The sequence below is a fragment of the Danio rerio genome, chromosome 6 (genome assembly GCF_052040795.2).
Source record: "Danio rerio strain M-AB ecotype USA chromosome 6, GRCz13ab, whole genome shotgun sequence".
In the NCBI taxonomy this organism is placed as follows: Eukaryota; Metazoa; Chordata; class Actinopteri; order Cypriniformes; family Danionidae; genus Danio; species Danio rerio.
In genome coordinates, this window is record NC_141026.1 from 28,835,001 (window position 1) to 28,859,414 (window position 24,414).

The 24,414-nt window shown below is 35.8% G+C and overlaps 1 protein-coding gene and 1 long non-coding RNA gene across 2 annotated transcripts in view; one reads left to right on the plus strand and one right to left on the minus strand.

Annotated features, from left to right (window-relative positions):
• The window catches only part of LOC141386270 (uncharacterized), a 355,028-nt gene that overhangs the window by 165,063 nt on the left and 165,551 nt on the right, over positions 1 to 24,414 (plus strand). The window lies entirely within an intron of this gene.
• LOC141386276 (uncharacterized) overlaps positions 1 to 24,414 on the minus strand; it is a 113,283-nt gene that overhangs the window by 20,995 nt on the left and 67,874 nt on the right. The gene's annotated exons all lie outside the window — the stretch shown is intronic.

Below are 24,414 nucleotides of genomic sequence, written 5' to 3' on the forward strand. Positions count from 1 at the left end.
CCCACGCACCATTCTGGGCCCTTTCTGGAGCGGTCATAAGAGTGATGAGCATAATGCTGTTTTGGGAAAACGGCGAAAGACAAGCCATCGATGCCTCGAGATTGGGTCGCACGTCTGGGAAAGTGTCCAGTCGTGGCCAGACCCGCGGTCCATCTTCGGCTGTTTACATATCTGTTTCCTCTTCCTCATTCTCTGCCTGTATCAATCTGCGATTATCAATAGCTGGGACCAAGCCCTAATCAAAACCGAAATGAGCAGCGGGCAGAAATGTATGACCGAAGGGAGACTTATAAAATTGACAATCCTCATGGTGGCATATTTTTTTACAATATAATATTTCAAGAAGGATCCCAATAAGGGCCCCTCAGAGAATCCCATGCCTTGTGCAAAGGGCAGAGTTAATGAAAAAGGAAAGACAGAGCCAATGATGGAATGAAATAAAACAGAATGGAAATTAAAAGGGGTTCAAGGCATTGCTAGATAATGAAAGAAGGAGGGTAATGCTTCAGAGACACAGAAGCAAGCATCGCACAATCGTACAATACAATTAGGATTAAAGGGGCCAGGCACAGATAACAGGAGATAGGGATGAATTATCACCCCAAAAGAGAAATGGGGCCTCTTCTCTGACCTTCATTAAGAGGAAGAAAGGCTCGCTCACGGCTGTGGTGACTTGCGGCACACTTTCAGCTTCCTGATTGGTAATTGTGACTCAAAGAGTTGCTGCTAGATCAGCCTTTTGAGGAAGCAGATGAAAAATAAAGAATCTTATGAAGAGATAAACAAATACAAATGCACAAAAACATAATTCAGATTCAGTGACGGTGAAGTCAGCTTATTATTATTTGTCCTCATTTAGGTGTGGTTGTATGGACAGGGATTGTTTATCCTAACATAAAAATTCATCAACTGCTTACTCAAAAACTCAAAACTGACAATGAAAACAAGCCTTGTTTGTTTGTTTGTTGCATCTTCATGCAAGTGAACTGATTAATGTTTATATAATTGTATTATATACATAAAAAAGTATACTGAATGACAGTAAAGTCACAGAAATGTTTCAAATGACTTTTGTCAAAATAAAATGACAAAGTAAAATGGAACTAAAAAGGTGAAGTGATGATACATCATCATTCAGCATCACTGATTTACGTTAAATAATGCAGACCAACCTATGAATTATGAAAACAAATACATTTTTGAATGATCAAAGTTTAAAATGATGATTATTAGTATTTTGGGATTTCATTGTGTAATTAAACAGTCTTTCTAAAATATGTTGTTACACACAATAATTAAATGTCTTTTGCAAAGCATGGCTAAAATACAACTAAAATATGATAAATAAGTTGTCAACATAATCTGAAAAAAATGAGTACTGCTGCTTGTTCAAACTACCTGTTTAAAATGAGAGGAAACGACACTTGTAATTTCTTTAGCCAATTGATTTGTTTTATGTTCAGTCCACTCAAATTTGTAAACCATTAAATTAATTAAGTGTTTTAGATTGGGACATAATGAAGGAATGGTCTTAGTCCAACTACCTAGTTAGGGGATTTGTAGTTTCCAGCATGGTCTGTGTGGAATTGAATTAAGAGAAGGAAATGTTGACAATAAAGCAATCTAGGGTGTTTAACGTTAATAGAAAGACTTGTTAGAGTTTTTTCTTCACTAGTTTGTAGAATTAGAAGAGTTTCATGTAATACTTTGAGTTTTGAGATTACCACTCTGCAGAAGCACCCATGCTTTGGGTGTTGGCAGTTTAAAGGGCAAAAATGCAATGTGTTTCTTTGCTCAGTGAGCAATAACTGTCCTAAAACTAGTTCTGAGATAAGTCTCAATCAACTGGATATGTAACTCATGAAGTACGCTTGAAAATGTCTCCTTTTAAATAAAACTAAGAGACTTTAAAAAGTATGACATATAATAGACACATGACATTATGAGATATTGGAGTTTAAGTTAAAAAAAAATACAAATGTATTTTTACAGTGTATGAGATTCAACTTGTAACATCTTTTAAAGTCAGTTTAATGTAATGTAAGTTGTAATTATTTGCAAAGTAAATCTGATTCAAACGTTAAGGCAGTAACTTTTTCTTTAATAGAGTTTATCCATTAAATAAAATGACCATGTCTTTTCAAAAAACTTTTGAAACTATACGTTGTAAGATTTACACTATAAAAAATCCAACTTGAAAAAAGTTGAAGCTGCAGAAAGACTTTTAATGTGAATTTCCATATCCCATTAACTAGTTTGCTCTACAAAAAGAAACAATTAGCGCGTGTGGACTGTTAATTTGTATTTAACTATACTATTTAACTATTTGTATTTAACTATATATATATATATATATATATATATATATATATATATATATATATATATATATATATATATATATGGAAGTTTTTTCCTAACAATATTCAAATGAAAATTCAAATGCCTAAAAAGTTAAAATAATAAATAAAATTTTCCAAGCAACGATCCAAATTATAAATCAAACACTTAAATAATAAATCAAAATGCATTCTCAAATGAGAAATCATATGTATTTGACATTTAATTTTCATTTATAACTAAAATCCTGTAATAATTAAACAACAAATCAAATGCTCAAAAAAAAAAAGTTTCTGGCTCCTGATTACACACACAGCTGGAAAGCTCATGATGGACTGATTACTAGGACTTTAAAGACACCTCATTCACACAGACTCTTTGCTGAGACTTGTTTTTTCATGTCAAGCATTACAAAGTGGTTTTCCATGTTTGTCCTGCCATGTTTTAATCCCTGTCTCGTTTACTGTTATTGTTGTTGTTTTGTCTTGTGTCTAATCCTGTGTCTAATAAATGTTTTGTTAACATTTGTTAACTGTGTTTTAGTTTTTTTTCTCATTTAAACTATGTCTGTTTGTTCTGATTATGTATTATTTCCAAGTACCAATTTCCAAAAGAGTTTTTTTTTTCTACTCAACTTCAGACATTTTAGGTCGGTGAAACTGATATTTTCAAAAGGTGAGTACACAAGAAAAAACTAAAGGAAATAAGGATTGTGAGTTTTTTTTTTTTTTTTTTTCAGGTATTCTAGTTCTGCAGACAAAATAATTCTAGTTGGCACAACTTAGTAGTTCACCTTTCCAGAAAATTAATAATATCATGTTAACCCAACTTAATGTTTACTGACAAATAATTTTAGGTCAATGTAGTGTAGCTGATGTTTTCAAAGGTTGAGTGAACAAGAAAAAGCAAAAGAAATGAGGATTATGCTTTTTTTGTTGTTTTACTTGAAACTTTTTACAGTGTAGGCATGGGATGATAGCTATTTTCAAGGTATACGACAGTTTGTAAAAAGTCAGGTTTTAAAACTTTAGCCAAAATTTTCTGCTATAGCGTTACAAAAAAATACAAATAATATATACTTTTTTTGTTTTGTTTTAGGTTTTTTAGGACAGCAGTGTTTTTGGAGAACAGTTTGTTTTTGAAACTAATGAAGACAGCAGATGTCATTGATTCATTTAAATTATTTAGTCTGACATGTTTATTATTGCAAAGTATTTTAGAAAAAAAAAGTATTTCTCAAAATAAAATATATTGTGTTCAAATGGGGGAAAATATCTGTTTTTTACCCAGACATTTAAAAAGAACATATTTTAGAGCATGAATCGCAATACTGTAAAACTGTAATATTTTTATCCAAGTCATACCATCAGAATCTTATACCAGCTTATGCCTTGTAAGATTACACGCAAACTGGGAATAAAAAATACACAACTCAAACTTAAAACAAGCTGCTGAATCTATAAAACAGATACACATTTTAATTCCACTTTTAAATGTAACACTGCAGAAAAGAATAAACCCTGACACTAACAAACTCAAATTATCTATCATTTCTAAAGAGCCTTTTTATTCAAATCAACACTGACATTCTGTTTTTCTTTTACAGACTGACACTAGTAGTGACATTCACAATTTAATGGAAGAACACAATACAAGCAAGCATCTTGCAACCACACTCAGAACCAAGGTACACAGAGGGGGGGGGGGGGGGGGAGAAATAAAGTAAAAAGAAAACCAAAAGGGCAATGATAAAAGAGAGTCAATTAAAAGATCTGAATGGCTTTGAATGCTGGAAAAAAAATGACTTAGATGATGCTGGAATAATAAACATTGGTACTGGGTGTTGATTGATTCTTTTTATTGGGAGGGGGATCTGTTATTGCATTGTGAGATATCAGTTCTCCTTTTCCTTTACACTTTGTGATTCTCAATAGAGCAGCAGTTCAAAAGACAATTCTATTTGGCTTCCCATTAGAACTGTGCTCTGAAGCGCTTTTCAGATCGTTGGCTTTTGAATCAGTTTAAAGTGCTTCTGCGTGTTTGTCGGAGATGAAAAAGAGTGTTATGTTCTAAAAGCTTGTTTATTAACTTTTCGGTCGCATTAACAAGAGCCAATTGGAACACTGTTTCCTAACAGTGGTTACAGTCATGGTTGTAGCACATTTACATCTTGATATTTTGTCGTAGCAAGAGTACTGAAAAATCATATTTAAGTAAAATTACCATTACTTGCCCAAAAATATAGTGCAAGTAGAGTAAAATTATCTGTTGTAAATATTACTCAAAGAAAAAGTAAAAAGTAGCCCTTCAAAAAGTACTCAAGAGTAGTGAGTAGCTTAATTTCATTGACGAAATATTTTCGTCATATTTTCATGAAAAATAAGTTTCTACTGACAAAAACTAAATAAAAATTAAGTAATGATGATAAAAACTATAATAAAAATATACTGACATTTTCATTGACTAATAAAAACGAGATGAGAATGTTATTGAGGGATGCATTTTGGTAAATATGTAATCAGATAATTAATCTTAGTGTGTGACACACATTTGAAAAGTAAAGCCTCTCGCTGACCTTTAGAGAATTTATTTCATTAGATTGTCCATTAAAAGTTATTAAATACAGTAGGTCAGTCTTAAATTCTAATGATCATGGCATTCATTTTCATAATTTACTTGTGGTGTTCACATGCTGTCTGCCACGATCACAATGACAACAGCGAGGGTACAATGTACGTGTACCACAAAACAAAACTGCTTTGATTAGTGATTATTTCTTACTCCTGTAAGGATGTAATAATACTGTAGTCCTATAATCTCCGCTTATCAGGGAGTCAAGATAACAAAACCTCGAAGTGAAGCTCACATATTACATATTACTTATGATATAAATAAACAATGCAAAATCAAATTTTGTTCTTCAATGAAATGCTATATTCTAGACTTTTTCACTTTAATTTTAAATTAGAGTATTTTGTATAAATAAATGTATACAATATTTTAATTAAATTACAATTAAATTAAACCAAATATATGTTAGTCAACTAAATCTAGAGTATATTCGACTAAATTCTTATAAAATTTAATCGACAAATACTAGACTAAAACTAAAATTATTCAGAAGACTAAAATATGACTAAATTGTCAAATGTAATTTTAATCAAAAGACTAAGACTAAAACTAAATCAAAAAGTGTTCAAAATTAACACTGGTGAGTGGTGATTATTATCCTATGAGTGGCTGATGTGTTTACATGCAATTTGTGCATGGATGTGTAAATGTAACATTCTGCAGGGCATTAGTAATTGGTTAAGTGCATTTGGTGGTTTCAGTCTTCATCAGTGGTGAAAAGAGTACTGAAAAATCTTACTTAAGTAAAAGTACTATTGCTTGCCTAAAATGTAATGCAAGTAGAGTAAAAGTATCTGTTGTAAATTTGTCTGTAATTTGTGAACGTGTGTAAATGTGAGATTCTGTAGAGCATTTAGTTATTGTCCAGCAGGCACACAATGTCTTAAGACAAAGGTTCTATTTACTGTAGGTTGTGATGTCGGGTGTCCAAAATTTATTGTCCAGCCAGCGTCTATAAGGACAATGTTATTTTGATGTCCAATAGCAAAGTGAAATGACATTGATGTTTGGTTAATTTTAGGTTGTGTTAGAAAGTGACCAAAATCCAATGTCAAGCCAACAACTTTAATCAACGTCATATTAACTTCAAATACATTCATTTGTCAGGTATGGAAGCCAAGCAGCAACATCCCGCTCTCCCTTGTAAAGCTAATATGGTACTGAAACATCAATTTATGGAAATTTCGCTAGTCCTGGCTCCATAATAGAGCAAATTTCTATTGACCTTCGATGTTTAAATGGCGAACTTTACAGCAGACAAAAACAGTGTTTACAGCATGCTACAATGAACGATTTTGTTTCATATGGCTAATATTACCCTTCATGACAACTGTGAGGGTGGGGAATTTGTTTTGTTTATATTAAGTTATATTAAGTCTGCATAATTAAGGGCGTGGCCACTTGAGTGACAGCTAGATCTCGCTGGTCATCGTCACATTACCTCATCTGATTCCGCTGATTAGTCGCTGAACTCGGTGTATACATCATATTTTTGAATCTCATTTATAACTTTTATTAGACCTTTATTGCACTTGGGAAACTGACAGATTGACTAGCTGTAGGCTACAGAACAGTCATCAAAAACGTTGTCATACTTGCATTTACTAACACAGACTATATTTGAAGTATTTGGAAATAATTAGCGTTTTCCTCCAGTAAAACAAAAAAAAATGTTATAAAAACTATGCTTTAGTGGCTCAGTGTATTACAACAGTGTTTCTAAAAGACTCAACACTTTACTGATATAGTATATAACAAAGCACATGTGGTCAGAACAGGTTAACAACAAGGTTGCAGGTTATGAAGTATTAAGCGTTTCACCCAAATAAAAGCAAAAGGCTAGCAGGCGTCTGTAGTTCCGCTCACACTCCACCTCTTAGTCCTTATTTGGTTATCCCCGGTTGGAGCAATTATGCGTGAATAAAATGGCGCTGGTTGACCACGCCCACTTTCAGCTTAATTTGGACACTTTAGAAACGTCACGGATACTACATTCATATCTTTTACAGTCTATGATGGAAACCATAATCTAACATCTGATAGACGTCATAGTGGTAACCCAACATCACAACACAAGGTCAAGCTGTAACATCATTAGACATTGATATTTGGTCATGTTGATGTCCTGTGCCACCTGGGTGTTTAAGGCCATTTCGTTCATCATACTGTAAACATCCGTCATCTTCTCATCAGTCATCAGTGACATGCATCTAAACAGTCTTTGGACCAATGCATGTAAAGATCTTCTTGGAAATTGTAATGCTTCCAAACAGTTTGCTGCAATTATAAATCACCCATGTTTTGAGATAGCTCATAATGATGTGATTTACCTTCTATGTGTCATTTGACATTAATCACAGGACAGATTTTTCTAATCCCCATAGACAAGGAAAAAAAGTAGTGACTAGAGGTCAAGGGGAAGTTGTGCAGTGAAAGAACAGATACCGCACTAAAAATGTACTCATGAGGACATTAAAAGTACATATTTTTAAAACTACTTAGTAAATGACAATTTCTGAGAAAAACTACTCAATTACAGTAATTTGAGTATTTGTAATTTGTTACTTTACACCACTGGTCTTCATACAGTAAACATCCATCCAAGTCTCTCGATCATTGCGTGTACAGAGATTTTAGACATCTTCTTGCACACTTTATATTCTTTTTAAACAGTTTGTTGCATTTATGAGGAGCCGATTTCTTGCGGTTTAGTACGATGCGATTTACTTTCTATGAGTGGTTTGATTGAATAAGAATAACAGAACTAATCAATGTACTTCATCCGATCTCCATAAACAAGAATAAAAACAGTAGTGACTGCAGGTTGAAGAAAAATAATGGCGTAAAATACCAACACAGCACTAAAATGTACTCAATGGAAAGTAAAAGTACATTTTTTTTTTTTAATCTACTTAGTAAATAAAAATTCCTAAGAAAAACTACTCAAATACATTAATTTGAGTATTTGTAATTTGTTACTTTACACCACTGCTTATACGACAAGAAATGACAGTTCTAAATGCCGCTAATCGTTTAATAGTACCGTTTGCGCTCTGGGATCCTGCATCCTCCAAATGTTCCATTCCATTTGAAATCACTACATCTCTCTCTCTTTCTCTCTCTCTCTCTCTCTCTCTCTCTTCTTCACTTTCGAATATAATAGCTATAGTAGGCTCTCAAACAAAAGGGCTTTATCAGACTCTCCTAATGTCACCCTCTCTCTCATGGCCACCAACTCCTTCCTCTCTTTTCTCATTCATTTATTTCACTGTATGTGGAAATAGGCTGGCCAACAATTAATTTGAGAGTGAATTCAGGCAGGATCTATTACCCCCTCACTGCCTCCATTGCTCTAATGGAAATCTATTTCACTTCTCTTTTGTGTCCAATATAATTTAATGCCCATTTTATTAATGGCCTGAAATAATTATGGAAGCCTTTTGTGATTTTTGAGTATGTTTCATTTAATTGTGCAATAAATGTCTAATCAGGCCTCCCATCTGAAGCCATTATGGCATTAAAATTAACAATTATGCCATGAATGTCTTGGTGAATGCGTTGAGGTCTATAGAAATCGCTGTTGATAACAAGACACACATACATCATTCATGAGAGTTTTCTTCTTTTTTTTTTAGTCCGCAAAGGAAAGTGAGAGATATGGGAACGGGTGGGAGAGAAAAAGAAAGAGAAAAAAGTGGAAGAAGAAAGGGAGGAGAAGAAAGAGGCACAGGCTCTTTATTCCTTTCAAAAGAGGGTATGGCCAAAAGATAGGGCATTCTAAAACTGTGTCACCCACTCCAGTTCTTTTCTTCACCAGCCTCTCTCTATCTCTTTAATTTGATTCACTCTTTATTTTTTAGAGTGACAGATTTCTCGGGGAATGGAAATGTATTAACCGTTAACTTGAACGATAAAATATCTATCAGCCCTTTGTGCGTCTTGCCCAGTCTGCAATTCTGAGCCATGTGGCACCAGATTTTTTTTTTTTTTTTTTTGCCTGTGTGGGTGACCAAAGGCAATTAAGAAGACATTGGCCCTCTTTTCTGTCTCTCTATCTTTTTTTTTCTGTCCCACAGTCGCTCTCTCTCGCTCTCTCAACTCAAATGGGGCAGCTACTCAACGCACCAGCAAGAATTGTTTTCTTAGTTGCCAAGTATCTAAATTTCACGGTTTGGAGGAACTCCATCCGGCAGTAAAAAGCCTTGTCAGTTCCTCCTTGTCACTTCCCAGCTAATATTCTACAATTGGTTTTGGTGCATCTACTTTAATGGCGGCCGCGTTTGTTTCCCCGCTCCTGCAGCGATCTGCATGTGGCCTCAAAAGACTGTAGATTGTTTTGAAGTGACTGCTGTCTGCCAATCTGGCCAGTGATGGATGCCGTCGGATGCAGAGAAAAGCGTTTGGCCCTGGTTTAACCTCCGTATACTTGCACTGCCTGCTAACAGTGGGCAAAGCTTTACACACCAAGGGACTTTTTCACTGAGCATAAGTAGATTAATTTAACAGATGTGATGAATAGACCCAACCAATGAGATGTTGAGAGTGCAAAAACTGATCACATTTGTGAATTAAAAATGAAAGGGGGATGTAGAGATTTAAATACAAATTTATAAGACGATAGCTAGTGCTAAACCAAAATTAAAAATTTGGATTAAAAACATGAATTGTAAAAAAAAATGGGTATTTACATTATGTTTTCATTTAAAATGTATTAATATCAGACATTTTTAATGAATTTTACCGAGACACAAACACATTTACTTTTCAGATAATAACAAAGTTTTGTTTAATAAGTTTATTTAATTTTACGCAGTGGATGCCCTTCCAGTCACAACCCAACACTGGGAAATACACTCTTGCACACACTCACATACACTACGGCCAACTTAGCTTATTTACTTCACCTGTAGCGCAAGTCTTTGGACTGTGGGGAAAACTGAAGCACCCGGAGGAAATCAATGCAAACAGGGGAAGAACTCCACATAGAAATGCCACCTGACCCATGATGGTGTAAGTTCCCCCCAGCTGGGGCTTGAACCAGCGACCTTCTTGCTGTGAGGTGATTGTGCTACCCACTGCGCCACCGTGCTGCCCTGCATGCATTTAGCGAAATGCAAATCATTCATTTACGATATGAAACACAATACACTTTAATACTTTCAACCTTCATTTTGATGTTCATTAATGTCTTAGTGCTATAACCAATAAAAAAAAAGAGGAAAGATGGCTGATTGGTGAATTAACAATTATTACAACTACAATATATAAATCCAAAAGAATAGTTAAATAGTAAAATAGAGTTTTAGAGAAAACTATAACAATATCACCACAGATACGCAGTATCATTGGAATTAGTTACAGATTTATTTACCCTCCATATGATGAACAATTAAATCATTGACAGCCAATCAGAATCCATGCTGATGTAAAAAGCAAAAATATTTAAATGGGCTACAAGCACAGCTTGTTTTTTCAGCCAATAAAGAACTTAGGGTGAGAGTTTTATCCATTCCTTCATTTTCTTTCAGGCTTAGTCCCTTTATTAATCTGGGGTCACCACAGCAGAATAAACCGCCAACTTATCCAGCATATGTTTTTACGCAGCGGATGCCCTTTCAGCTGCAACCCATCACTGGGAAACCTCCATTCACACACATACATACGGACAATTTAGCTTACTCAATTCACCTATACCACATGCCTTTGGACTTGTGGGGGAAACTGGAGCACCCGGAGGAAACCAAACACGGGGAAAAGATGCAAACTCCACACAGAAACACCAACTAACCCAGCCTAGGCTCAAACCAGTGACATTCTTGCTGTGAGACGAATGTGCTATCCCCTGCACCACCCCTGAGAGGTTTATGTGATTTTCAATTTCATAATGTTCCTTTTACAGCATTGATGTTTAATGTAGTTAAAAAATAATCAGTTGAATAGACTTATGCATATTTTTGGTTGTTAAAGCGTTAAAAGAGACAAAAGAACATTTAATCACAGGCTCCATCATTAGCAGCAGGCTAACGCAAAACCTCCATTGAAAATACTGGGGTGAAAATAATCTCCATATTTTAAAGACATGGTGCAAAACAATTGAATTTAATGCAGTGCTTCTTATTTGGTCTGATACCCACTTCATATCTTATTTTAGCTAGGCAGTGAAGTTCGCATTTTTTTTTTTAAAGAAATCAGATCTAAAACGCAGTGATTTTGTATGGGACAACAATTCACCGGAGGCCCTGGAGCTTGCTGATTGAAATTAAAAGTCAACTAAACAGCAGCCCAAATTTGGAATACACAGAATGATATTGTCAATAACATAGTTATCATTATGGTTTTTGATGCCTTTATTCTTCTTGTGGAAGCCTTCACAAAAACTTCTATCTGTTGGCCTGACTAGCATATAAAGTAAGTATTTTGTTACAATTTACATTTTCTTCGTATTATTTTATAAACATCTGTTATGAGAGTTATTCGCCTTTGAACCTCGCCGAGCTTGAAATGCTGCTCCACACAAGCTATGCAGATTTCATCTATCCAGCACTGAATGATATCTATCAGGCCATTACGGTTTCCTTCCTTTAAACTTATCCTCTCAAATTTAATAATCCATTTAACTGATGTGCAAATTAACCTTGGCATTCACACAAAACCACTTTTATAAGTCACACCCCGCACCTTTTCTCCCTTTTTTCATCTCTTCTTCCAGCCAATTTAATTCCAGGCTGCAGATTTCATGGTCAATTTTATTTTGCTCACTCTCAAGGAGTCCGTCATCAATTCTTCACAACTTTTCATGTCCCCCTTTCTCTCCAGATTCGCTGCGAAATTGCCTATTCAGGCCGCTAAATAAGTGTGACCGCTGTAAATTTGCTGCGACGCCCCGCGCTTTTGAATATGCATTTGGAGTGCTGACCTCCAGCAGTAATTAGTTTTAGTCTTTGTTTATCCTTAACACAAATCACACGGCCTCCTTTCTTACATCCCTTCATGTGCATCCCTCCTTCTCCTGCCTCTCCACACAAAACTCAATCTAAATGAAGTCAGAAATCCTTGGGTGAATCTTAAAGAAACCACAAGAAATTGACCTCTGCCATCAGATCATGCCAAGCTGTTTTTAAGCCATACAGTCATGGTATACCCATAGCATCAATACAGCCTTTAAAATCAATACAGTTGAATGCAGACTATAAAAGTGCACAGAAAGCGCCCACAAAAAGGGACTGTAACCCTCACTGCAGTGACCCGCATCTTTACATGGGATGAGACCCCTTCAGAGACTCATTGGACTCAAAGACAAGACTATACAGAAGTTCAAGGATTCTGAACCCTGATTCTGGAACTGCAGACCTAATCAAACACACCTAAACAAACTAATCAAGGTATTCAGGATTACTTGGAAGAATATAGACGTTGCTTTAGGGCTTCATCTGACTGTCAAAAATCCTTGAGAGTTACTCTATTCTACACTACTTACAATGAAGTATATGAAGATTTGCACAGATTTGTCAAGTTAAAGTGTAGTCAAGTAAAAGTCATTTTATGCATGTCCAAGAATACATTAAATGCATAAGTTTAAAAGCCCTATAGGACACATTGTGAATCACCTCTACTGAACGTCAAGGCAAAGCGTGATCTGGCCAACACAAAGTATACTCATCAACCACCATTGTATTGAATGTATTGAATGCATTTGGTCCATTTGTTCAACAGCTTGTTGCAAATATGTAATCAGCCAAACACAATGCATTTAAGCATGTTAACAGGGTCATCAAAAGTTCAGACCAAGCATCACAATGGGGTAATAAGATGATGTAAAGTTCATTAAAAATGGATTTTAGAATACTGAAAAACATTCCCTGGACTAAACAGTACTCATTTCTGCATTCAAATGGTATGTTCAGCATTTAGTGGAAACAGATTAAAAGCATGGATCCATTATATCTTGTATTAACTGTTCAGACTGCTGCTGGGAGCTGGTAATGAAGTGACAGTCCAGTTTACTATCTGAGTATCTTACCTCCAACTGAGTGATATTTAAAAGCACAATAAACCTAAGTATTTTTTATAAACCATGTTCATCTCTTTACAAAGGTTATCGTTACTCGAAGCCAGTGGGCCAAATCCAGCCCTCCATAATATTCTATGTGCACTGCAAGATCATATGATTTACATTAAATTTGAATTTACACATAAGTATTTGTGCAAGTAGATTACATCCAAAATCAATGCAAAGTGGGCATTGCGAATATGTGGAATGTACAATGCATTTGCCAAGAACACACAGGATTAGCCTCAATTGTGTCTTACACACAAGTTCGAAATATTGTACTGGAGTGAAAAATCCACATAAAGTGAAAACATCCCACAAGTAATCTACGAGTGATGCAGTGCTTCACACTTGGTGAACCCAGTTTATAATAAAAGGAACGCTGCTTTACTGACTAAAAACTACTTGTGTTTAAAGATATTTATCTATGTGTATTACTTTGATGGAGTAATGAGGGTTTCGTAACCTGATAAAAGCGAAGTAACATCACCTTCACATACAAATTTTTGCAAATACATGTATTTATTTGTTACATTAATATTTTATAATGAAAATAAAGAGATTACTTAACAATAAAAAGTAGTGACATTAATACACACTGTAAAAAATGAGGGGTTCCACATGATCAATTTGAGATGGGACAACATGAAGAAATCAAGTTAACTGATTAGTTTTTACAGATTTAAGTTGATTGAACGTAAACTATTTTCATCTCAAAAACCCTAAAGAATTGTGTTGTTTCAGCTCATTTTTAATAAGTAGCTTGAACAAGCAGCAAACAACATTTTTTGAATGCAGTTAGTTATAACCAGTCTTTGAGGGCAGCCATAAGGCTGTGGTCCTCAGTAAAAATGAGTTTGACACCCTGCAATAGACCATTTTTGGATGCATCTTTTCTATTCTATGTGCAACTGTCAATTTCTATGTGCAATCTACTACACTAGTGTTGTGTTATTATGTCAATATTCCACAAAATCTCTCAGGAATGTTTTCAGCACCTTATTGAATCTATCCTATGAGAAATAAAGCAGTTCTAAAAGCAAGGAGGACACACCAGACAACAAAGCTACAAAGCAACAAAGCTTGATAAGTGGCGACCACCAACAAAGGCTACTTAATAAAGTGTCCAGGGTTTGTCTAGTGTCACCTATGTCCGTATAACTACGGTCCCCAAACATTGACCCCAAAAGAAGTGCACTGAAGGGTTAATAAAGCTGCACATCAAATCCATTCTCCCCAACACACTCAATTTGTTCCAGTTAGCATACCATCCAATTCACTCAGATATTGACCACAGTCAGTCAACATCAGCCACTACACCTCTTTACACAACACAGGCTCATTAGTCAGTCGACAGCAGTCTCTGGTGGATTCACGAAAACAAAAACTGCATAAAAACGCACCTACTGGGATGTTTTGCACTCTCAAGAAATGTATATGGGGTACGTATCAATAATGAGCCTGGGTTGCCTTTACCACACTAAGCACAGATGCCCAACAAGGTTTGTGATCAAATCACTGTTCTTCACAATGACTTGATTTACATTGACATCTGTAATCAAATTATTTTCCTAATTTAAATAAGAAAACATTATGATTAAGGTGTTTACATGAGTTGCTTTTTGAATGTTCCTTTCATGATCCCGTTTTACGTTATAGTACATGGATCAATTTACGTTCTTGTGTTGTGCTATCCACATTCCTCTGGGGCCTGTTTCAGAAAGGAGGTTAAGTGAAAACTCAGAGTATTTTAACTCTGAAATGAGAGAAACTCTGGGTTTTCCGTTTCAAAATGGCAGGTTTGTCAAACCCGAGAAAGCAGGGTAAGTCAAGCTTGTTTCTGAATGAGAGGTGGTACTGTGGTAACTGACTCTGTGAACCTAACCTGGTCAGGAGAAGGTTTTAATCTCTAAACTCAGAGTTTCTGTCGATCTCCTCCCCTTTTTTAAAGTTGAAGTGGTATTTCTCGCCTTAGCCTTACGTTTCCACCCACCTATTTTAATGCTCATTTTGGAGATGTGCATAAAAACAATTGATGGAAACGTCATGATGCACATAACTTTTGAAAATATGCATAAAAACACCAAGGATAAACTTTCATTTAATAGAAAAGATTAGCATAAACTACGATGAAAACACTTTAACTAAACAAATTACAGTATGTACATTAAAAAAGGTCATGATCACATGATGATGAAAATGAGTGTGAATGGACAAATCAGCAGGCTGAGCATACTGTAACATGTCTTAAATGTTGTTTTAATCATTCTAAAATGCCTTAACTGTTTCAGTATTAGTGTGTATAAGAGCGTGTCAAGAGTCTCCGCGACTAGTGGCTTCAAACGCTCCCACGTGTTCATTGTGTGTCAGCATTGTCTTCTGTTTCTGAGGCACAAGTACATTTATTAAATAAAGAATTAATTGACGCAGCTTCTTCTACCACAGTAAATTCTGTTTTTACTGTTTATATTTGGCGCCAGTTAAGGAAGGGATGATTTTGTTCTCTCGTTGGATGGAAACGCTGCTTTATTCGCACATTTTTTATGCAATAATCCAGTTTTGCACATATTTTTATGTAATATATTTGGATGGAAACACAGATATTGTCTACCTTTTAGTTACACACAGAACAAAGTCACGTGCGAGAATAGCTTGTCCTTTTAAAATAAATGGTTAGCTTAAATTCACTGACCTTCGACATGTACTGTTACTAGATTAATGGGATTATTATTCTTTCTAAAAATTATTTTTAGTACTGCTTACCTTCTAAATGTTATATCAACCTCTATCACTTGATCAATAAAAAAGGCAGACACACAAGTGCACTGTTAAATCAACTAAAACTGATAAATGTGTATAAAAGTTTAGAAAAAAATTATAAACGTCACACATTACATAACTTATTTTATTATACTTAAATATTTAAATAAAAATTTTAAAAAATTTTCACTTTCATTAAAAAGTGAAATTAAGCATTAACTTGAGCAGCTGTTTTCCCAAGCTAACTGTCTCTGCTTCACTGATGGTTGCTTCTTTTCAAATACATATGCTCATATATTTGCTATTACTTTGCATGAGAACATCAAGTTCAGCTGGAGAAAGAAATACTGATCTCTTTTATAAGATATTGCCATAGTCACTCGTAATGTCTGCACTCCATTGATAATTTCTTTTTATAGTCATGGTGTGCGCGCTTAACTCTGAGTTGGTCTACTCAAAGTTGATTGACCCAACTCAGATCAGCTATTCTGAAACCGAAAACTCTGAGTTTTTAATATCTCTGTAAATCAACTCAGAGTTCAAGTTTAAACTCTGAGTTGTTTGAACCTCCTTTACTGAAACAGGCCCCTGGAGTTTCATGTAATTTCGGGTGTTTTATTTTTAAGTTGTCAACTTTAACTGCAGTTTGACACTTTCACTTTATTCAGGAACAATTCATGCCTGCCCCCCATAACAAACGAGATATTGGATGAGAGTATGAACTGCTGGAAAAGTGTAGTTTCAATGGAATTTGATACCGCACGCCATATGGGGAAAAAAATACATTTTGCAATGACTCAGTACTGACTCGGTAGGTGAAAAGAATATGTCAAACAGCCGTGTGTGTATAGATTATCCTGACGCAAAATGTGACGAAAATCCTACACGACGGTAATAGTTTGATTACGGTGTTACCATGTCTGTACTGCACTTCAATAATGCAACTAAAATCAGCATACTGCACATGTCTTAATTTGATTTCTGTTTAGTGCGATTATGACTTTGAGATTTAGTCGGATACAGGTAATCAAAAATCGCTGTTTACATGGTAGTGTAATGTAAAATGATACAATGACAAAGGGAGTGCGGATCCAAATGCAGGTTTATTAAACAGAATGGTCAGTGAAGTAATGGTCAATACAGGAACAAACTGATGTATACAGGCAATCCAGAGTCGTGGTCAATAAACAGGCAAATGGTCAGTACAGGCAGGCAGCAGGCAACGTAAACGAACAAACAAGGCAAGAATCAAAACACGACAAGACAAGGCAAGGAAAACGCTTTGTGATGTTCACAATCAATATAAGAAGACTCAGACCTGAGTGTCACAAAGTGAGCCGTATAAATGTGAGTGTAATCAGTGGAGACTTGGAGCAGGTGTGTGTGTGTGTTGCATGACAGGACTTGTAGTTCATATTGAGACAGGATTGTAGTCCGAGTAAATGTGAATGTTCTTCAGTGATCTAAGAATGTTCGATTGTTGATGATCGTGACAGGTAGATTCTTAATCAACATATTGTCTTAATCGTGTTAAAATTTGATTATTGGTGTCTATGTAAACATAGTCAAAGTTGGTTTACAACATTGGATTTTGTAGCATTTCTTAAATATTTGCAAATGGTGATTATCAGATATATTTGCACAAGGACTTTGCTCTTTGATGAGTGAGAAGCCCTGTGGAAAGGTACATGAATGCTGCTTTATATGTACCCACCACTAGATCTGGTTTCCTTTTGTGGAATGATAATACATACTATTGCCACCTGCAGATATAGAAAGATAAATCCTCTCATGGAGGAGCAGAACATATGTTCTTATTTTAGTAAGCTGTTGTCTGTTTGATGTGTTCACATGCAGATTTTGGTCCAAATGCAGCAACTGTTGCAAACAACTGCTATCATGTTGTGTTGTCATTCTGCTGATGATCACCCCCACTGAACAACAACAACAAGAAAATTAGAAGCACTCATTTCTTGGAGATGCACATAACTCAACATGTCCAACATCTCAACATCACTCTTCACAAAAGCCAAGCAGCGCCTTCACATCTTGAACTAGTTGAGAGATGCAGGCGTAGAGAAGTTTGACCAATTAGGCCTCTTGGGTATAGACCAATTAGCAGTTTATCCGCTCCACTTTCTCTATTTTCTTTAGCATGAAGGCCAGAGTATACAACAGACAACAGTATATGTTTCCATTTTGGTTAGAAGAAGAAGAAGCAATCCCCTGGCTCTGGGATTACTCTATTATATGGAAGAGATGTTCTTCTAAGCCCTAAACACACACACATACACATTCCTGTTCTATGGGCCATTCGCTTTCAAACATTTCTTGTCAGTAGGGCTTACCAAAATCTACATAATCCCCTCTCCCATCACAATTAAAGATATCAGTGAACAATGAAATTGTTTCCTCTTTGGCCTGCTTCATCTTCCTTCTGAGGGGTTATGAGCATATGGCGCTTCTCTATTCAGAAGAAGGTGTCTCGCAACAGGATAAGGGCAAAACAATGGACAAGGAACCTCTGCATGAACATGGAGACGTGCACTTTGGCCGATCAGAGGCCTGGTATTGTGTTATACAGAGAAGCCAGCACTCGAATAATTCTTCCAACTGTCTCGTGACGATAATTTGCCTGTCACCACTGTAGTTTAAGCTTCATTTTATCAGTTGGCCTGTCAGATTAGTGATTTGTATCGCGGTGTAGCTCACACTGAGTTCCTGAACAGAGGTCAAACAAATTTAAGGGGGAAACGACAAGCCATTCCTGCCCGGTCACCCCAGTGATTAGCAGACTGTGAAGTCAAACGACACTGACTGATGACTCATGACCTTGATAAGGGAAGGAGCACTAAACCCCACAGGTCTGCTTTAAGCTTGCGTTTTCTCCAGTTAGGAGTGAACGCAGGCTTAACATATAATTAATGCCTAATAAAGCCCTGATTGTTTGTCAACACTCTTTTTTTTCTCTCCCTCTCTTGTTTTCCTGACCTAGTAATCTGCAGTCAGCCTGCAGGCAGTGTGTACTGTGATATCATCTTAAGCTACTTGTTCTAATACCCCAGTCTGGCCAGGCCAGAGCTAACTGCTTTCTCATTTACACACACTGATAAATGCACAGTGCCTAATCTACTGGCAGTTAGGCCTGCTTGAGGACGGTCCTCCAGTGGAGTTGGTATTAGTGTTCCAATTTATTTTAGGTATCTTAAACTACTTTGCAGATAGATGAAGACAAAAAATGTGTGGCTACATCCTGTTTTTTTCCTTTTTCTTCTCTATTTTAGGTGTCTTGACTTATTATGAAAACAAAAATCATATTTATTACCACATTTATCTTTCCTATAATTTCTAGTAGTAGGTTTCTGCAGTGTAAAATCTAACCTAATCACTGGTTTAAGACAAAAATTACCACCCGATAACATTTCAAGTTGGATTAATTTGCAGACCAGCATCATTCAGTGCCACAAGGACTGAAAGAATGGAGGACATCAATTCAGATAGAAACTGATTTACCATTGTTGCATCGTGTTGTAAACTTGTGTATGTTGAGGTAAACAAATTTACAACTTACTGAAAAAGAAGCCGATGAAGGCTTCTTTTTGCGTTACCGTCTGACCTGTGTGGATGGCTTTTCCACTGTTATAAGTGTGCCACGTACGTTAGCAGACTTGATGAAGGGGTTCAAGCCCGGTGAAGAATGGTTCCTGAAAGCAGGTAATAAATATGCATAAATAATAAATAAATAAACAAGTAAATAACAGGGTGAGAACATGGTTAGATCTGAAAATGTGGTAACGCGTGGCCACAAAGGTTTTTTTTTTTTTTTTTTTTTTTTGGATTACTTTTGAAAACACTATCAGTTGGGTTTAGGGAAGGAGGTGGGTGGGGGGAATCAATCGATTGGTTGCTCATTCAGTCAGTCGACAGCAGCATGGTGCCCTTAAAACCAGCAAAAAACATAGCTCCTAAGACATATTTCACACTGTTCAAAAATGTATGCAAGGGTATGTATCCATAATGACGCTAGGTTGAATAAATCCGCTTGTTGTTTATGTAATATATAAATTCCCAAACATGTTTTTAGGCTAAACTGCTATTTGAAGGATTAAATAGTTACTTCATCCCTTACATTAGAATTTCCAGTGTCAATAATTTAACAATACATTTGTATGTTCAAAGTTCTCTGATAATTTGAAATGACATTCAATAATACAGGATATATTAATAACCATGTGTATTTATTTTTAATTGTTCATTCATTCTTTCATTCATTTTCTTTTCAACTTACTCCCTTCATTCATTAGGGGTTGCCACAGTGGAATGAACTGTCAACTTATCCAGCATATGTTATTACACAGTGGAAGCCCTTCAATCCACAACCCAGAACTGAGAAACACCCATACACTATTGGATTCACACACATCCACTACGGCCAATTTAATTTATTCAGTTCACCTATAGCGTATGTGTTTGGAATGTGGGGAAAACTAAAGCACCTAGACTTGGGGAAAACATGCAAACTCCATACAGAAATGCCAATTGACCCAGCAGGGGGTCGAACCAGCAACCTTCTTGCTGTGAGACAACAGCGCTACCCACTGCACCACTGTGTTACCCTTATTTTAAGTTGGTACAATTAAATAAATGATTCAGGCAATACATCACAGGTAAGTAAACAAATAAATAAATAAATGTCTCTTTACTTCACAAGCTGTTTAATCACAGTACCTTAAGAAATGTGTTTTGTATGTTTCAGGAAATGTTAAATATGCAACGATTGCAAATGATTCATTATGTATTTAAATATGCATTAATTTGCATACATTTCCAGAACATAAATATGACATTTTGACATTTTTGGACACATTGTTGACATTTCTGAGTTAAAGATTTTAACAGAGAGAATTTTGGAGATATTTTTTAGTCCAAAAGAAAAAAAAAAGAAACATTTAAAATGTACAGTTTTACTTTATTTTACGATGTATGTGTCCTTGTTTTTTATGTATGTATTAATTTATTTACTTTTATGTACACTATGTAGTCACCCAATAGAAAAATAGGCCCAAAATAAAAACAAGCTAAAACAAATAAGCAAACTACATATCAACAAACTCTCATCAGTGTTTTAGTAGACTATTAAGTCAGAGTTAGTAGCAAGTTGACATACTTTTTACTTGTATAATCAATACAATGTTACTTGGCAGACCTTCAAAATAAAGTGTTAGCAGATATTAAACAAACACTGTACAAACAATTTAATGATTGCTAGTTGACAAAGCCAACAAAATGAATAAAGGAGACTATTCAATTAACAGTTACCATTATATATATATATATATATATATATATATATATATATATATATATATATATATATATATATATATATATATGAATATATAATTTAATATATATTTTAAAAACTGTAGGCTGGGTTTACGGAAGGGGGTGATCGGGTCAATCGAGTACTTTTGAAAACACTATTGGTTGGGTTTAGAAGGAGAAGGGTGGGTCAGTTAATCGGTCAGTAAGTCAATCAACATCTGGTGGATTTATGCGAGAACAGCAGGCGAACTGGCACTCGCGGGAGAAATTTGAGATCTTAAAGTGTACACAGTAGCCCTTGGTGGATTCGGGAAAACATAAATGGCAAAAAAAAAAAAAAAAAAACACCGCTCCTGGGATGTATTTATGGCTCTCTAGAAGTGTATAAAGGGATATGTTTTTAGAATGAGATTGGGTTGATCATTCTCGCATGAGCTTAGGTTACACACATTTTGTGGTGACTACTTGAGTACGTCTAGAAGGGCAATGCTTTACTCATACCTTGATCAGTTTTTGGAACAGATACTTTTACCCTACTTGGACTACTTTTTTTTTTTTTGGCAAGTAATGGTTGAGTATGAGTTGTACATGAGTAGGATTTTTAAAATATTTCCATCACTGGTAATAAAATACATAATTTCCATAAACCTCCGAATGAACCAAATAATAAACCACGAACCCTTATATTACCCTTTACTTTCTCATAAGTACACTGAAATTATACATTAAGTACACATCATAAAAAAAGTGCAACTCTACTGAACCTGCTAGTCATTTTCAGCATAAAAATGCAGCATAAAGCATTTCAATGGACAAAAACATACCCATGAATGAGCATGACAGCACAAGGCCTGTCATTAAAGAGTGTATAGAAGCCTATTGAAGTGTAAGAAAGCTATTTGTGTGGCGTTGTACACAGTCAAAATCGTATGCAACTGGAACAAGATGATGAGCAGAACTCAAAAGGCTCTGAATAGTCCAAAATATTAAAAGAGAGAAACAACAAAAGTCAGACTGAAAGCATTAATTACTAAGAGGCAGGAAAAAATAATAAATCAAGCGAATCACTTACACAAGCTCATTAAAGCTAATGCTATCCACTCTATTTTCCTTTTAGCTCGAGAGAGACAAAGGAAGGACAATATCCCATTAAATGCTGTTTTGCTCATGCTGTTCATTTGAACTAGTACTAGCATGTCAGTGTTTCCTGGATTAAAGTCTGATAGCACTCTAACAGACTCCCTTTGAAGGCTTGAGAAAGCACATTTGGAGAAATGATGGTGTAGAAAGCGAGGGAAATGGCTGGAGCAATAGCAATTGTCAGAGAGAGAAGTGAAGAGAGCGTCTTTTGGTTTATAATGTAGTGTCTAGAGTGCATGTTGATGATTTAGAAGGCAAATGGTGTGTGTGTGTGTGTGTGTGTGTGTGTGTGTGCGCGCTTGTTGTGTGATGGTGATGGGCTCCCCGTAACCCCTGAATGCAGATAGAAACCACCAGGGGTAGTTGCGGGGAGCAGGCGTTTGTGATTTATGGCTAGCACTGGGCTGATAAGAAAACTCCCTTCATTTAAGGCCTTATCGCTCGCACTAAAGAAAGGCCACAATTTGCCACGTTCTGTAAAGCCCCAGATGCAACTAATCTCTTCAACCTTGCAGACAATCTGCCTCGGTAAAAACTATAGATCATTCACATGTCTAAGTGATCTGGGCCATCCCTCTCTGTGCAGCACAAAAACCTGCACCACCGGGGAAGAGGAGAAAAAACAAACTCAGGCACGCATACACACACACACACACACACACACATACTCACAAATGCAGGAAACTAAAGAACGCATACAGTACATACACAAACCTACTGCATATTAAATAGACTATGGTATACTAACCAATTTGTAGCAATATATAATATATGATAATATATAATTTGGCTGTAGGGTGCAGTTTGATCATGTTAATGTATCGTGCTCCATGTTGTCATATAATCAATAAGAGACAGACCAATCAAGCTATTAGCAGGCAAATACAAACTGCTGATGAAATTATAATTGTTCAAGTTGTTTTTCTTTTTAGTTGCACAGTAAAAAAAAAAAAACATTTTCTGCTACTTTAACCAGTCTTTTAGCTACTTTAACCACAGTGTTATAATATAAATATAATATAAATATTTTTAAGGAATATTTAATGCTAACAACCTCTAAGGCCTTTTGTTGTCTCTCTTGGAAAAATGTAAAAAAAAAAAAAAATGTAAAAACTCAGATGGATCCAATTGCAAGTAAGTTTAATTAGAGAAAAAGTCATAAAACCAAAAGGTGCCAACTTAAATACAAATGACCCAAATACAGAAGCAATATGAGAGTCGAGGAGTTCAAGGATAACGAAAGTCGACGAAACAAAACAATGATCATCAAACAATAACAAACGGACAGCGAGACACTAGGTTGTCGCACTAAAGCTGCGCTCACACTGGACTTTTCTCCCCATAGACTTCTATTCATATGTACGTGAATGCGTCAGACTGGAAACGCAAGCTCGTGCGACAAGTTTCGCAATTTGCTGCATTTCAAAGTTCAAGCTTGGTGAACTCTGAACTGCAAAATCGCATCACTTGACTGTGTGAGACCAATCGAGGACCAAAACATGACCACTCTGCACAGGAGTTTAAAATGTGAACCAATCTCTTTCTTTTTTTAAATATCTAATTATCTTGTTTAATCCCGCCACTTTTCAAAGTGCCACACTACAGCATTAAGCTGCGGTCACACTTGAGTTTTCTTCCCTTAGACTTCCATTCATATGCGCAAGAATGCGTCAGACTGGAAAGGCAGGGTCATGCGTTAAGTTTCGCTGGTCGCTGCGGTGCAAAGTTCAAGCTTGGTGAACTCTGACCTGTGAAATCGCATCACTTGACTGCGTGAGACCAATCGAGGATCAAAACACGACCTCTCTGGACAGAAATTTAAAACATGCAGCAATCGCTCGATTTTTTTTAATGTCTAATAATCTTGTTTAATCCCGCCCCTTTTCACAGCGCCTTAAGACAGAATTTCACACACAGAATTTTTCTAGTGTGACCGCAGCTTAATATGGGTGGGGCTGAATTACGCACACAGCTGAAGCTACTGATCAGAACAGCTGATCCATTTTAGCAACACCTCATATGATCAAAACAGACAACAGAAGCACTTGGAGAGATACAAAACATAACCACATGACAATTCCCTGACAGAAAGAGCGCCTACAACCGTGACATTTGATTTGCTCATTTTTAACACCCTGTCAATTTATTATTGACATTACAAAACAACC